Raw genomic sequence first — 13,928 nt, 5'->3', positions numbered from 1 at the left:
ATATTATCATCTTTCAAGATTCATTATCTTTCCTCCTCTTGTGTCGGTACGTGACACTCTGATCCCCTACTACTATGTGTCGGTACGTGACACTCCGATCCCCTAATTCTATGTGTCGGAACGTGACACTCCGATCCCCTACATGTGTCGGAACGTGACACTCCGATCCCCTATATGTGTCAGAACGTGACACTCCGATCCCCTACATGTGTCGGAACGTGACACTCCGATCCCCTACATGTGTCGGTACGTGACACTCTGATCCACTAATACTATGTGTCGGTATGTGACACTCCGATCCACTAAATCTATGTGTCGGAACGTGACACTCTGATCCACTAAATCTATGTGTCGGAACGTGACACTCCGATCCCCTACATGTGTCGGTACGTGACACTCCGATCCCCTACATGTGTCAGAACGTGACACTCCGATCCACTAAATCTATGTGTCGGAACGTGACACTCCGATCCACTAATATCATTCTGTAAATCATCAAGCCTTCTCTATACCAAGGCATCCTCAATCCCATTACTTTAATTCATCAAGCCTTCTTCTATACCAAGGCATCATCAATCCCATTACTTTAATTCATCAAGCCTTCTTCTATACCAAGGCATCATCATTAATAATGTATATTAAAGTTTCTTTTCAAGATTTGGGATTCAATATTTTCATCATGCTTATCTTATCACAATCACATAATCATATTCATGCAAACATACAATTAAGCATATAGTAGGGTTTACAATACTACCAATACATATCATTCTCTATTAAGAGTTTACTATGAAAGCATGAAAACCATAACCTACCTCCACTGAAGAATTGCGATCAACAAGCTATCTTCTCAAAATCCTTGCTATCCTCTTCGTTTCTCTCTCTCTCTTCTTGTTCTTTCTATTTTCTTATTCAAACCCTCTTTCTTTTACCCTAATTAGTATATAATTAAGAATAAAAGATGGCAATAATACCCCACTAATTAACTTAGGGTTACCTCTTTTAACCCCCAAGAATTTGATTTATTAATATAAACCCACGGAATCTATAATTAAGGAAAGAATAGTCCAAAAATGTCCCTTAAAACGTGTAAGGAAATCCGATTCTGCCTGGGATTTGCGCAACCTGTGACGGGCCGTCGTGCCTGCGACGGTCCGTCCTGCAGGTCGTCGCAAGGGTCAGAGAGTCAATTTCCACTAAACAATCTATGACTGTCCGTCACGCCTGTGACGGTCCGTCCTGCCATTCCGTCACGAAGTTCAGAGAGTCGTTCCCTGTACCAAATTCTCAAGAGTTGAAGTGTTTTGAAACGGTGGATCACGACGGTTCGTCGTGCCTGTGACGGTCCGTCCTGCGTGTCCGTCACAAAGTTCAGAGAGTCGATTTCAGCACCCAAATTTCAGAATTTCTAAGTGTTTTGGGACGAGACACCCTCGACGGTCCGTCGTGCCCATGACGTTCCGTCGTGGGGTCCGTCGCTTCTGCCAGTTTTTCCAGAATTGAAGTCTGTTGCTCAAAACGACTAAACGGGTCGTTACAACTTGAGAGAATTAAAAGAAAAGTGTCAATTAAGTCTTGTTTTGATTTTTTTTTTGTGATCATTGACCAGGTGATGTTAAATTTTCTTTAAAATGTAAGTAAGTAAATTTGGGACCAAATTAATATTTTTAAAATTTTCTAATATTTTATAAAATACATAAAAAAGATACTTTTATAATTCAATGCAAACCATTTAAAAAAATAAAAAAATATTTTATTTTTCTCTCTTCTCCCAACGTTCTCTTTTTTTTTCTTCTTCTTCCTTAAAAATTTGAAAATTCGACTATCTCCATTATCTTCCTCTCTGACTATCTCCGTCATCTTCCTCATCTCCTGTCGAGACTCTCTCCTCTTTATGAACTGAAATTGTGTTCGACTTAAAATGGGTAAGTTATTTTTTTGAAAGATTTTACAATTTTTGAACAATAGTAAGTTTTTTCTAGGATTAATAAACAATAAATCATTCTATAGATTTGAAAATTGAATAAATGGTGTAATGATACCTATTATTTATTGTTTTTGAAAGAAAATCAATGAACCCAAGAAAAATCTTAATTTTGAGAAAATGTATATGTATTGTTAACATTAAGTGAAAAGTCGTTTTTGTTGCTTTTATTATTCTTTATGTGGACATTTTGTTGATATGATTTTAGAAATATAGTCTTGTTCAGTTGTCCTACATATATTTCATTTGTAGAAAGATGTATTGTATGTTATCACATTTTAGTAATATGTTGGTGCATATTCCAATAGAATTGTCATATGTTTTAACATCTCACCTATGTGTTAGGACAACATAAGATTTATCTGTGGCAACATAAGATTTATATGTGGCAACAATAAATTTATTTGTGTCAACAATAGGTACATATGTGATAACATAATATTTGTCACGCCCCGAGCCTACACCCTGACGGGGACTGGCACTTGGTGACCATCGCTGGCCTCGTTTGTACCCTTGGCCAGACTTACTTGACTCAGTGAAATACTTAACTTAATATAACAACAAAGAATATTTTCAAGGGAAAATACTCCAAATGTGATAATCTAGCCAAAATGACACTTGAGTCTCAACGTTAAAGCATCTGAAATGTAAGATAAAAGGGACATCAAGCTGACCAATCTAATTGACTATCTGTCTATGAAGCCTCTAAACTGACTGAGATAAATGTTGGGACAACCCTCACAACATTCCATTAAACTAACTAGAAAGCAACAAAAGGATCCTCCGAAATGCACGGAGCTCACCAGCTAGCATCAGTACATTAAATGTACGAGTATTCAAATTAAAATTGTAAAAACAACTATAAAGGTTGAAAAGAGTAAGAATGAACTTACCTTAGCTTTGCGCAACTCAAGAAGTCTTAACTCAATATAAAAGAGTAAAAATGTATGCAATATAAGGAAAAATTATAAAACAGTGTAAACACTTAGTTCAATAAAGATAAACAATAATAAACTTTACTTTATCTATATATGAAAGTAATATAATTTTTGTGGGAGATTTCTCCAACCGACAACCATCATTATGAGCATAAGTGATGGTACAACGTTTTACCTCACATTGCAAGAGGACCGCTCTATACCTTGTCATCTGTATAGAACTTGAACTGCTAAGTGGATCCACTAGTCTATGCTAAATGCACTAAGGAATCATCTAAAAAGCATGATCCTTTATCTCTCCATATCAGCCACATGGTTTATGGAGACTTTAGTCGCGTCACCATATCGGTGCTCAATACTACTCCCAAAATATATAGCTCATATGTTTTTAAAACAACTTCTTCTCTAGTTTGAGATAATTGCTCAAATTTAGCTTCAAAAGCTCTCTTGAAAATCACAGTTTCCTTTTTCTTTTACTAAAACTAGTCATAGGCTCTATGGAAGTCCAGCTTCCTCTCTTCCTCAAAAGTTTGGAAACATTTTGTTTAAACTCTTAGGGACTACTTAGTTCCCTTATAACTTTTGAAAAGTGAACTCAACTTGTTACTCTTTGCTTAACTTGAAACTTAACTCTTAGGGAATACTTTGTTCCCTTATAGCTTTTGAGAATTTAACTTTTAGGATATCACTTATACGATATCAAAATTTTGCAAACTCGGCGGCGTTGGAAAGATATCTTCAAGGTCTTTCCAAAAATATAAAGAACTCACTCTAATTCCTCCTGATCTATAGTTATGACCATTTGAAAAAGACCAAAAATGTCACTTTTACACTTGGGAAATTTTCTAGATTTCTCTATTTATTTCCAAAAATTATTCTTGGTTTCTCATCTTATTAATAGTTATTTCGAGTTACGAGTTGTTACAATATTTCCCCTTTGGGAACATTCGTCCTCGAATGAGAACTCTTTTACTAAGCTAAGGGTAGTAACATCATTGCAACACTCATCAACAAAAGCAAATAACAACATGCTTACACATAGGCTCATAAAGTGCTAAGAAAAGAATTGAGTACCTTAACATGCATTCTCTCTGGATTCGAAGAGATGTGGATATCTATAATTCATATCCTCTTTAGTTTTATAGGTTTCTTCTTCAACAAAGTGATTCCTCCAAAGGACTTTGACTGATGCAACTTTCTTTGTTCTACACTTACGAACTTGACGATCCAAAATTTGAACTAGAATCTCCTCACAGGACAAGTTATACTTGATCCCAAAATTCTCAGTTGGTACAATTAATGAAGGATCACCCAAGCATTCTTCAACATAGACACATGGAATACCGGTTGAACCGCTTCTAACATTTATGATAACTCCAACTCATAAGCCACATTGCCCACTCTCTTGGAGATTCTATAAGGTCCAATATATCGGAGACTAAGTTTTCCCTTCTTACCAAACCACATAACACCATTCATGGGTGAAACTTTCAGGTACATCTAATCATCCACTTCAAACTCTAATGACCTTCTCCTAACATATTTATAGGACTTTTCGAGACTCTATGCCATTTTTAGTCTCTCTTAAATCACTTTCACCTTCTCCATAGCTTGGTGAACTAGATCTGGTCCTATAAACCCTGTTTCACCAACTTCAAACCATCCAATTGGATATTTGCATCTTCTCCCATAAAGAGCTTCATATGGAGCTATTTGGATGCTCGAATGGCAACTGTTGTTGCAAACGAACTCAATGAGAGTTATACGATCATCCCAACTCCATTTGAAGTCGATGACGCAAACTCTCAACATATTTTCTAAGGTATGGATAGTACGCTCTATTTTTCCATCTGTCTGAGGATGAAAAATAGTGCTTAAGTTCACCTTTGAACCTACTTTTCTAGAAAGATTTCCAAAATTATGCAGTAAATTATGCACCTCTATCTGAAATAATAGACATCAGAACTCCATGAAGTCTTACCACTTCTTGAAGGTACAACTTAGCATAATCCTCGGTCGAATAGGTAGTTTTTACCGGCAAAAAATGGGTAGACTTTGTCATTCTGTCAACAATCACCCAAACAGAGTCATGCGAGATCTTGACAAGTCTGTGATGAAGTCCATATTAATCATCTTACACTTCCATTATGGAAGTTCTATATTCTGACCCAAACTCCCAGGCCTTTAGTTTTCTACCTTCACTTGTTGGCAATTTGGGCATTTGACAACAAACTTAGCAATATTTTTCTTTATGCCTTCCCACCAATATACCTCTCTCAAGTCGCGGTACATCTTGGTGGAACCCGAATGAATGGAATATTTGGAGCTATGAGCCTCCTCCAGGATCCTCTCTTGGAGTCCATCCACCTTAGGTACACATAATCTACCTTGGTACTTAAGCACACCATCTCTCCCTTGTTCAGAAGCCAATACTCTTTGCTTATGAACATTGACATTCAAATCAAGAAAAATGATGTCTTGGTCTTGATTTTATTTCACCTCAGACACTAGTGATGATTCAACTTCATTAGTCACCACTTCCCCTCCTTTTGTGGAATCCATAAGTCTCACTCCCAAAAGTGAAAGTCTGTGCACATCTTTAGATAACTCCCTCTTCTCTTCTTAATATGGGAAGAACTCCCCATGGCTAACCTGCTTAAGGCATCAACAACCACATTAGTCTTACCTGAGTGGTAAAGAATACTCATTTCATAATCCTTGAGTAAGTCTAACCACCTCATCTATTTGATATCTAACTCTTTCTAAGTGAATACATATTGGAAGCTCTTGTGATCAGTGAATATATACACGTGAACACCATATAAGTAGTGACGTCATATCTTTAAATAAAAAACTACAACAGCCAATTCCAAGTCATGAGTTGGATAATCTTCTCATTAACCTTCAACTTTACGGAGTCATAAGCTATAAACTTGCCATTCTGCATCAACACACAACCCAATCCAACTCTTGATGCATCACAATACACCACAAATCCTTGAGTATCCTTTGGTAATGTCAAAATTGGAGCGGTAGTCAACCTCTTTTTCAACTCCTGAAAGCTTTTCTCACAAGTTTCATACCATTGAAACTTGACTGTCTTCTGAGTTAGCTTGGTCAAAGGAGATGAGATAGATGAGAATCCTTCAAAAATCTCCTAGCAGCCAGCCAAGCCCAAGCAACTCCTAATATCTATTGAAAATGTGCGTCTAGACCAACTCTGAACTGCTTTTATCTTCTGAGTGTCAACTCTAATCCCTTCATCAAAAATAATATGGCCCAAGAATGCCACAGACTTAAGTCGGAACTCACACTTGGAGAACTTGGCATGTAACTCTTTATCTCTCAAAGTCTAGAGAATTATCTTGAGGTGACTAGCGTGATCTTCTTCATTCCTTGAATAAACCAGTATGTCATCAATGAAGATGATGACAAACAGATCTAAATAAGGTTTGAAGACTCTGTTCATAAGATCCATGAATTAGGTGCATTTGTCAAACCAAAGTACATAACCAAAAACTCATAATGTCTATATCTTGTTCTAAAAGTTGTCTTTGGATTATCACATTCCCTAAATTTCAACTGATGATAGCCTGATTTGAGATCAATCTTGGAAAAGAAAGAAACAACTTGAAATTGATCGAAAAGATTGTCTATCCTTGGAAGAGGATATTTATTCTTGATGGTTACCTTATTCAACTAACGCTAGTCTATACATATCCTAAGGGACCCATCCTTCTTCCTTACAAACAAGATCGGAGCGCCCAAGGTGAGACACTTGGCTGGATGAAGCCTTTATCTAACAAATCCTTCAATTGTTCTTTTAGCTCTTTCAACTCTGCTGGTGCCATTCTGTATAGTGGAATAGAGATAGAACGAGTATCTTGGATGGTGTCTATACCGAAATCTATCTCTCTTTTGGGAGGGACTCCAGGTAGATCATCAGGAAAGACTTATAGAAACTCACTAACTATAAGAACTGAGTGAAGGGAAGGTATCTTAACACTTGAGTTATTAACTCGGACTAAGTGATAGAAACAACCTTTGAGACTAATTTCCTCACTTTTAGGTATGGAATGAAACGATCCTTAGGCACTGCTGAACTACTAGTCCACCTTATAACTGGCTCATTAGGAATCTAGAACTTGAAAACTCGAGTCCTACAATTTATTGATGCATAATAGGCATGAAGCTAGTCCATACCAAGAATGACATCAAAATCTACCATGTCTAATTCTACTAGATCAGCCATGGTGATCTTGTGATTGATGGAAATTGGACAATCACGATAGACTCTGTCTGCTAGAATAGACTCTCCAACAGGTGTATAAATACAGAAGGAGTTACAAAATATAAAGTTGCTCTTGGCAGCTAGTGATTACGTAAACACAAAAAGTAAAGACTTTGATCATACTGTGACAACATCTGGAGATTTTTCTTGCTCTTGGCGGTTAATGATTACGTAAAGAAGATTTGCCCCTCCATTAATACCAGAAGTGGCTCCTCTAGGTGCAGCCCTGTCTGGTGGAGAAACTGATAAGGATTGGGCTCTATTGCCCAGATTTCCAACTTCTTGCTTACTCTTAGGACAATCTTACATGTAGTGTCCCTCTTGACCACACTTGAAGCAACTCGACTGGACATCACGACACTTACCGACGTGGTTTCTACCACACCTACCACAAGTAGGAGCCCAACTACCACCTAGTGCCACACTACCTTGGTATTAGGCTGGTCTATCCTTGTAGTTTTGCTAATTTTGACCCTTATACTCAGCTCTGTTTCTTGACACAGGCGCACTAGCATATGATGGTGCATGACCTTTTTGTTTTTGAAATTATGGTCGACTCGAACCACTTTTCTATTGCCTAGACTCATCTTCGGTCTTGGCCTTCTTGTTTCTGAAACTCTTTTCTATCCCTTAGCTTTTCCTCCTCAAATTGCTGCACATAGACCATTAACTTTGATATGTCTATGTAGCCAATTAACATTGCAACCCTACATTCTTTGCTTGAAGTACAACCCAAACCAGCGACAAACAAACTCATTTTTCTCCTCATATCCTCAACAAGATCCAGAGCATAGCCAGACAGCTAGTGAACTTCAACCCATACTCATTTACACTCAGGGAGTCCTATTTCAAAGTGAAGAACTCCCGTTCCTTTGCTTTCTTCAGTTCTCGGGGAAAGAACCTCCCCAAGAAGTCTTCTTCAAAGCAAGCCCAACTTGGATGTGGTGCATCCTAAATTCTACCATCCTTCCATTGGTCAAACTAAGTTCTAGCCACACTTTTCAGTTAATATGCAGCTAACTCCACTCTCTGCGCCAACCATATGAATCACTTCAAACACCTTTTTCAACTCTTGCACAAAATTTTCTGGATCCTCAGTAGTGCTTTAACCAGTGAAGCTTGGGGGATTCAACCTCAAGAATTCCCGAATCCTCGAAGTGTTAGCCCCTTCTTGTTGAGCTTCTCTTTGTTGCTGGTTGGTCACAACTTTAATCGACATTTGTATAGCCTCACAGAACTTAACATTAGTAACCTCCGCTTGAGGTTGCACTTCAGGAGCATTGGGTTTCTCCTTTCCTGAGCTTCTACATTTTTCCTAGTTGAACGACCTTTTACTACTCTTCGTGGAGGCATTGTTATCCGAAACACATGCAAGCATGAATTAGGGAGATACTTTTAGAGATAAAATCTAATTTACAAAAAGGAATATGAAAGAAGGGAGAAATTTCTAAATGTTGTAGCCTCCTAATCATAAATGTGGCGTGCTTCACACCGATGACCAAGACTCTACAAACGCAACTTCATATACTCACTAGGACTCTTGAACTCTATGCTCTGATACCAAGCTTGTCACGCTCGGAGCATACACCCTGGGTGGGGCTGACACTCGGTGACAATCGCTGGCTTTGAGCGAACCCTTGGCCTGACTTACTTAAACAGCGGAAGAATTAACTTAACTTAATATAAAGTAAAGAACAATTTCAAGGAAAAATACTCCAAATTTAATAATCTATCCATAATGATACATGAGTCTCAACGTTAAAGCATCTAAAATGTAAGATAAAAGAGACATCAAACTGAACAATCTAATTAACTATCTATCTATTAAGCCTCTAAATTGAGATAAATGTTGGGAAAAATCCCACAACATATTGAACTATCTAGAAAGAAATAAAAATATCTCGGGAATGTAGGAGGCTAACCACTAACTCTTGGAGTTCAAATTGGATCAACGAAGATCTGCATGTTGATCTTGGTTAACTGTGTCTGCATCATAAAGTGATGCGGGACAATTGACATCAGTATACTGAATGTACGATTATGCGAGTTGGAATTCTAAATACAACTATACGGCTTGAAAAGAGTAAGAATGAACTTACCTTGACTCTACTCAACTCAAGAAGTCACAACTCAATATAAAGCAGTAAAAAAGTATGCAATATAAGGAAAACTTATAAAATAGAGTAAACAATTAGTTCAATAAAGATAAATAATAAGAAACTCAACTTTACTTATATACGAAAGTAATATAATTTCTGCGGGAGATTCTCTAACCAACAACCATCACTATGAGCCTAAGTGATGTTACAACGTATTACCTCAAATTGCAAGAGGACCGCTCTATATCTTGCCGTCTGTATAAACCGTGAACTACTAAGTGGATCCACTAGTCTATGCTAAAAGTACTAAGAAATCATCTAAAAAGTATGATCCTTTATCTCTCCATGTTGGCCACATGGTTTTGAGACTTGAGTTAATCTGAACTTGCGTTACCATATTGGTGCTCAATACTACTCCCAAAATACATATCTCATATGTTCTTAAAACAACTTCTTCTTTGGTTTGAGATAATTGCTCAAACTTAGCTTCAAAAGCTCTTTTGAAAATCACAGTTCCTTTTTCTTTTACTAAAACTAGACATAGGCTCTATAAAAGTCTAGCTTCCTCTCTTTCTCAAAAGTTTGAAAACATTTGTTTAAACTCTTAGGGACTACTCATAACTTTAAGAAGTGAACTCAACTTTTTACTCTTTGCTTAACTTGAAACTTAACTCTTAAGGAATACTTAGTCCCCTTATAGCTTTTGAGAATTTAACTTAACTCTTTACTCCTTGCTCAACTCATTTCTTGAGCTTTAAAACAAAATGTTTGTTAAGACTCTTGAATGCTTTAGGGACTTACTTTGACTTGCTTCTTAACTTTTAGACTTGACTCTTAACTTCTTTGACTTTGATCTTAACTTTCCTTGAATTGGATTATGAATTCAATGATCATGATTTCATGTTTATGGATGATTTTGTGATGTTTAGATGTACTTTAAAGTGTTGGAATCATCTAAAAATGATAGGTACATCACTTAGGAACTAGTACAAAAAGATCGGCGAGAAATGGGATCTCCAGATGACCCTGGCGCTCTAAGAGGCGTGGGGTGCCACAATCTGATGGATAGAATCTCTCTTGAGGGGCTCTTGTAGGCACGACGCCCCAGGGCCTGTCACACGGGTTTTTCGATGTTTTTTCTCTGATTTTCAAATCTAAACCTCCAAACTTACATGGATCTCCCAAACACTTAGAAACATTAATATACTCAATACCTAATAGATTATACTCGTAAAACACCCCAGAAGCACGAATCAAACAACTAAAGGTATGCTACAATTCAACCAACAAAGATTCACCCAATGTTCATCAAGAACATATATGTTCAAAAATCAATCTACACTTATCTTTATGAATTGAATCAAATTGAGTGTATGTGTAAGAACCCAACACCAAAAGATCTCACATACCTGAAAGGGATCACCCCTGACAAAACTCTCTTAATGATCTTGGCGAAATCTTGGTCTTTTCTTCTATCTCCTTCTTCTCTTCTCTTTTATCCCATGCCCTAAGCATATTCAATATTCTAAAAACTGATTTAAGGATTAAATTTCCCCTTAATAAACTCTCATACCTGAAAGGGATCACCCCTGACAAAACTCTCTTAATGATCTTGGCGAAATCTTGGTCTTTTCTTCTATCTCCTTCTTCTCTTCTCTTTTATCCCATGCCCTAAGCATATTCAATATTATAAAAACTAATTTAAGGATTAAATTTCCCCTTAATAAACTCTTAAAACAGATTAGGAAATAGTATGGTGAAAAGACTACTTTACCCTTACTAAAATCCGGATTAGATTATCATCAATCCAATAGTCCAATATCAAAATTTCACAAACTAGACGGAGTTGGAAAGATCTATTCAACGGATTTTTAACCATATAAAGAGTTCACTCTAATTCTTCCTGAGCTGGGATTTATGGTCGTTTGAAAATGACCAAAAACATCACTTTCACACTTGAATAATTTTCTAGATTTCTCTATTTATTTCCAAAAATGATTATTCTTTATTTCTTAGATTATTATTAGTTATTTCAAGTTACCAGATATTACAAATATCCATCTGTGTCAATATAAGGATGAATTGCTGCTATCCATTATTATTATTTTATAATCAATTGTTAACTCTGAGCCTTTTTTTATTTACCCTGTAGATCAAAATGATACAAGAAACTTTATCCATGACAACAACTCGATCTTTTATTGGTGTTGATTCCTATTCGAACATCAAATGTTTTTTGTTAATGCGAAGAATGTGAGCAGCAACATAATTATTCTATTAGTCGTGTTAAAGAACTCACTGATATCTTTAGGGACTTGTCTTATAATATTGATGGTTTTACATCCAAGAAGATTTCACAACCTTTGTAGTGTAGGAGGCTGAAAAATCTATTTCCTAATTACTATCTATAATTAATGAAAGAAAAAAAAGTCAATGGCTACTGCTTCAATACCACACTCAAACCCAAAAAGGCAAGGAGAACGAGAATGAGCAGGAGCAGGAGAAGGAGAAGGAGCAAGAGAAGGAGAAGAAAAAGAACAAGTAGAAGGACAAAGTGAAAATAAAGCAAAAGAGAAAGAGAATAAAATTGTTAGAACTATCAAAGGGTTTAGTATACCTGGTGGACTGCCTTAGCACCTTATCAAGGAGTATAGAAAAATTGTGCTCCGAGATTCAAAATACATTGTTGCCAAGGTACCTTGAATTTTTTTTAATCAAAAAGACTGTACCAACTAGTCAGTTCTTAAATCTTACAAAGGAAAGAACAAATATCACTCATGCAAAGGCAGAGATGTTACTAGTATTGCCTAACAAACAAGCCATAGTCTGTAAATACTACATTATTTTTTTTGTCTTACCACTATTGAAATATGATGTCGTTATATTTTATGATATACCATGAAGAGATTGCGAACTTTTTGTTGCTGCATACGCTGAGTTTTTAGACTACAAGTACCATCTTATGAAATTAGTTCTGAAACCCTTCACATGATATATTTTCACTCCTATGAAATTATGGGATTTTAAACGCTCAGAGTGACTATGTTAATAACAATGTAGACTCACAAATGTACCTAAAAAATAAAGTTCTATGAATATGTTAATGGTTATGTATACCATTGTGAATTACCTTTCTGTTGATAAGTTGTATAAAATAATCGGTGAAGTGTTCATATTTGTTGATAATATTAATATTAATTATTATTATTCTTAGTTTTATTTTGTTGGAACAAATTCCAATTATGATGCAAAGAAAGAAATATGATACCTGTGGCAACATATAAAACCTCTATTGTAACAAACACCACATAATTATCTGCATGTACCCTAACAGAAAGGGTATATGTCGCAATATATGTTACAGAAATAAATGGTAACATATGTCACAAAAAGGAAATATGTGACAACATTATATTGTCACCAATTGTTCGTTTTTACTGATAATATTAATATTAATGATTATTTTTATTATTTTTATTTTGATGGAAAAAATGTCAATTATGATGGAAAGAAAGAAATGTGGTGTCTATGACAACATATATAACCTCTATTATAAAAAATACCACAGAATTATCTGCTTGTGCCCAAACAGAAAGGATATACGTGACAACATATGTCACAAAAAGAAGATATGTGGTAACTTATGTCAGAGAAAAGAGATATGTGGCAACATTAGATTGTCACCAATTGTTCATTTTTGATGATAATATTAATATTAATGATTATTATTAATACTATTATTTTATTGGAACAAATATCAATTATGATGTAAAAGGATTAAATATGGTGTCTACGGTAACATATATAACCTTTGTTATAAAAAAATACCACAGCATTATTTGCATGTTCCCCAACATAAAGGATATATGTGGAAACATATGTCATACTTTGAATTTTCAATAAAAAAAATATATAAAGATTTAAAAAATCTTCCTTCATTTTTCTTTCTCTCCTCACTCTCCTCTCCTCCATAAAACATCATTTTGTTTCATATTCCAAATTTAATTTATTTTTACTGATTTCCATTTTCTTTTCTCTCATTTTATTATTCCTTCATAGATCAAATTGTTGTGATATTTTCTACAATATCTATGGTAATTCTACAATAAGGCGTTGTTGTCCTCATCATTTCTAGTTTATCGTTGGTATCTTCTCATGTAAAATTTAATTAGAGTTTTAACTAACTTAGTGGTATTAAATAAGGACTTTTAGTGATTTTATCACTTATTTGTTAGAGTTATTATTCCTTTTGAAATATTATCTAATTTCAAAAAGTTTAATCACAAAAAAAAACATTTTACGATATATATATGTTGCAACGTATGACATATTTGTTGCAATTTTTCCAACACGTGCACATGTTGTCATAGATGACACTTCAAGGATGGATTAATCGATAAATTGAGCGACTTAGAAATGGAAAAATGTCAAATGGACCACATTTTAGTACATTGAACCATAATTAAGCAATAAAAATATGTTATTACATTTGAAACAACGATGTACAGTGGTGTTATATAACTATCAGATCGAGTTACTTGGTCATTATATGATGAACTCATGGTATGATAGTCTTTGTAAAATAATTGATAGAATTGATAAATGTTATTGTATTA

This window comes from Solanum lycopersicum, chromosome 3, assembly GCF_036512215.1.
Source record: "Solanum lycopersicum chromosome 3, SLM_r2.1".
In the NCBI taxonomy this organism is placed as follows: domain Eukaryota; kingdom Viridiplantae; phylum Streptophyta; class Magnoliopsida; order Solanales; family Solanaceae; genus Solanum; species Solanum lycopersicum.
This window is presented reverse-complemented; position numbering follows the sequence as displayed.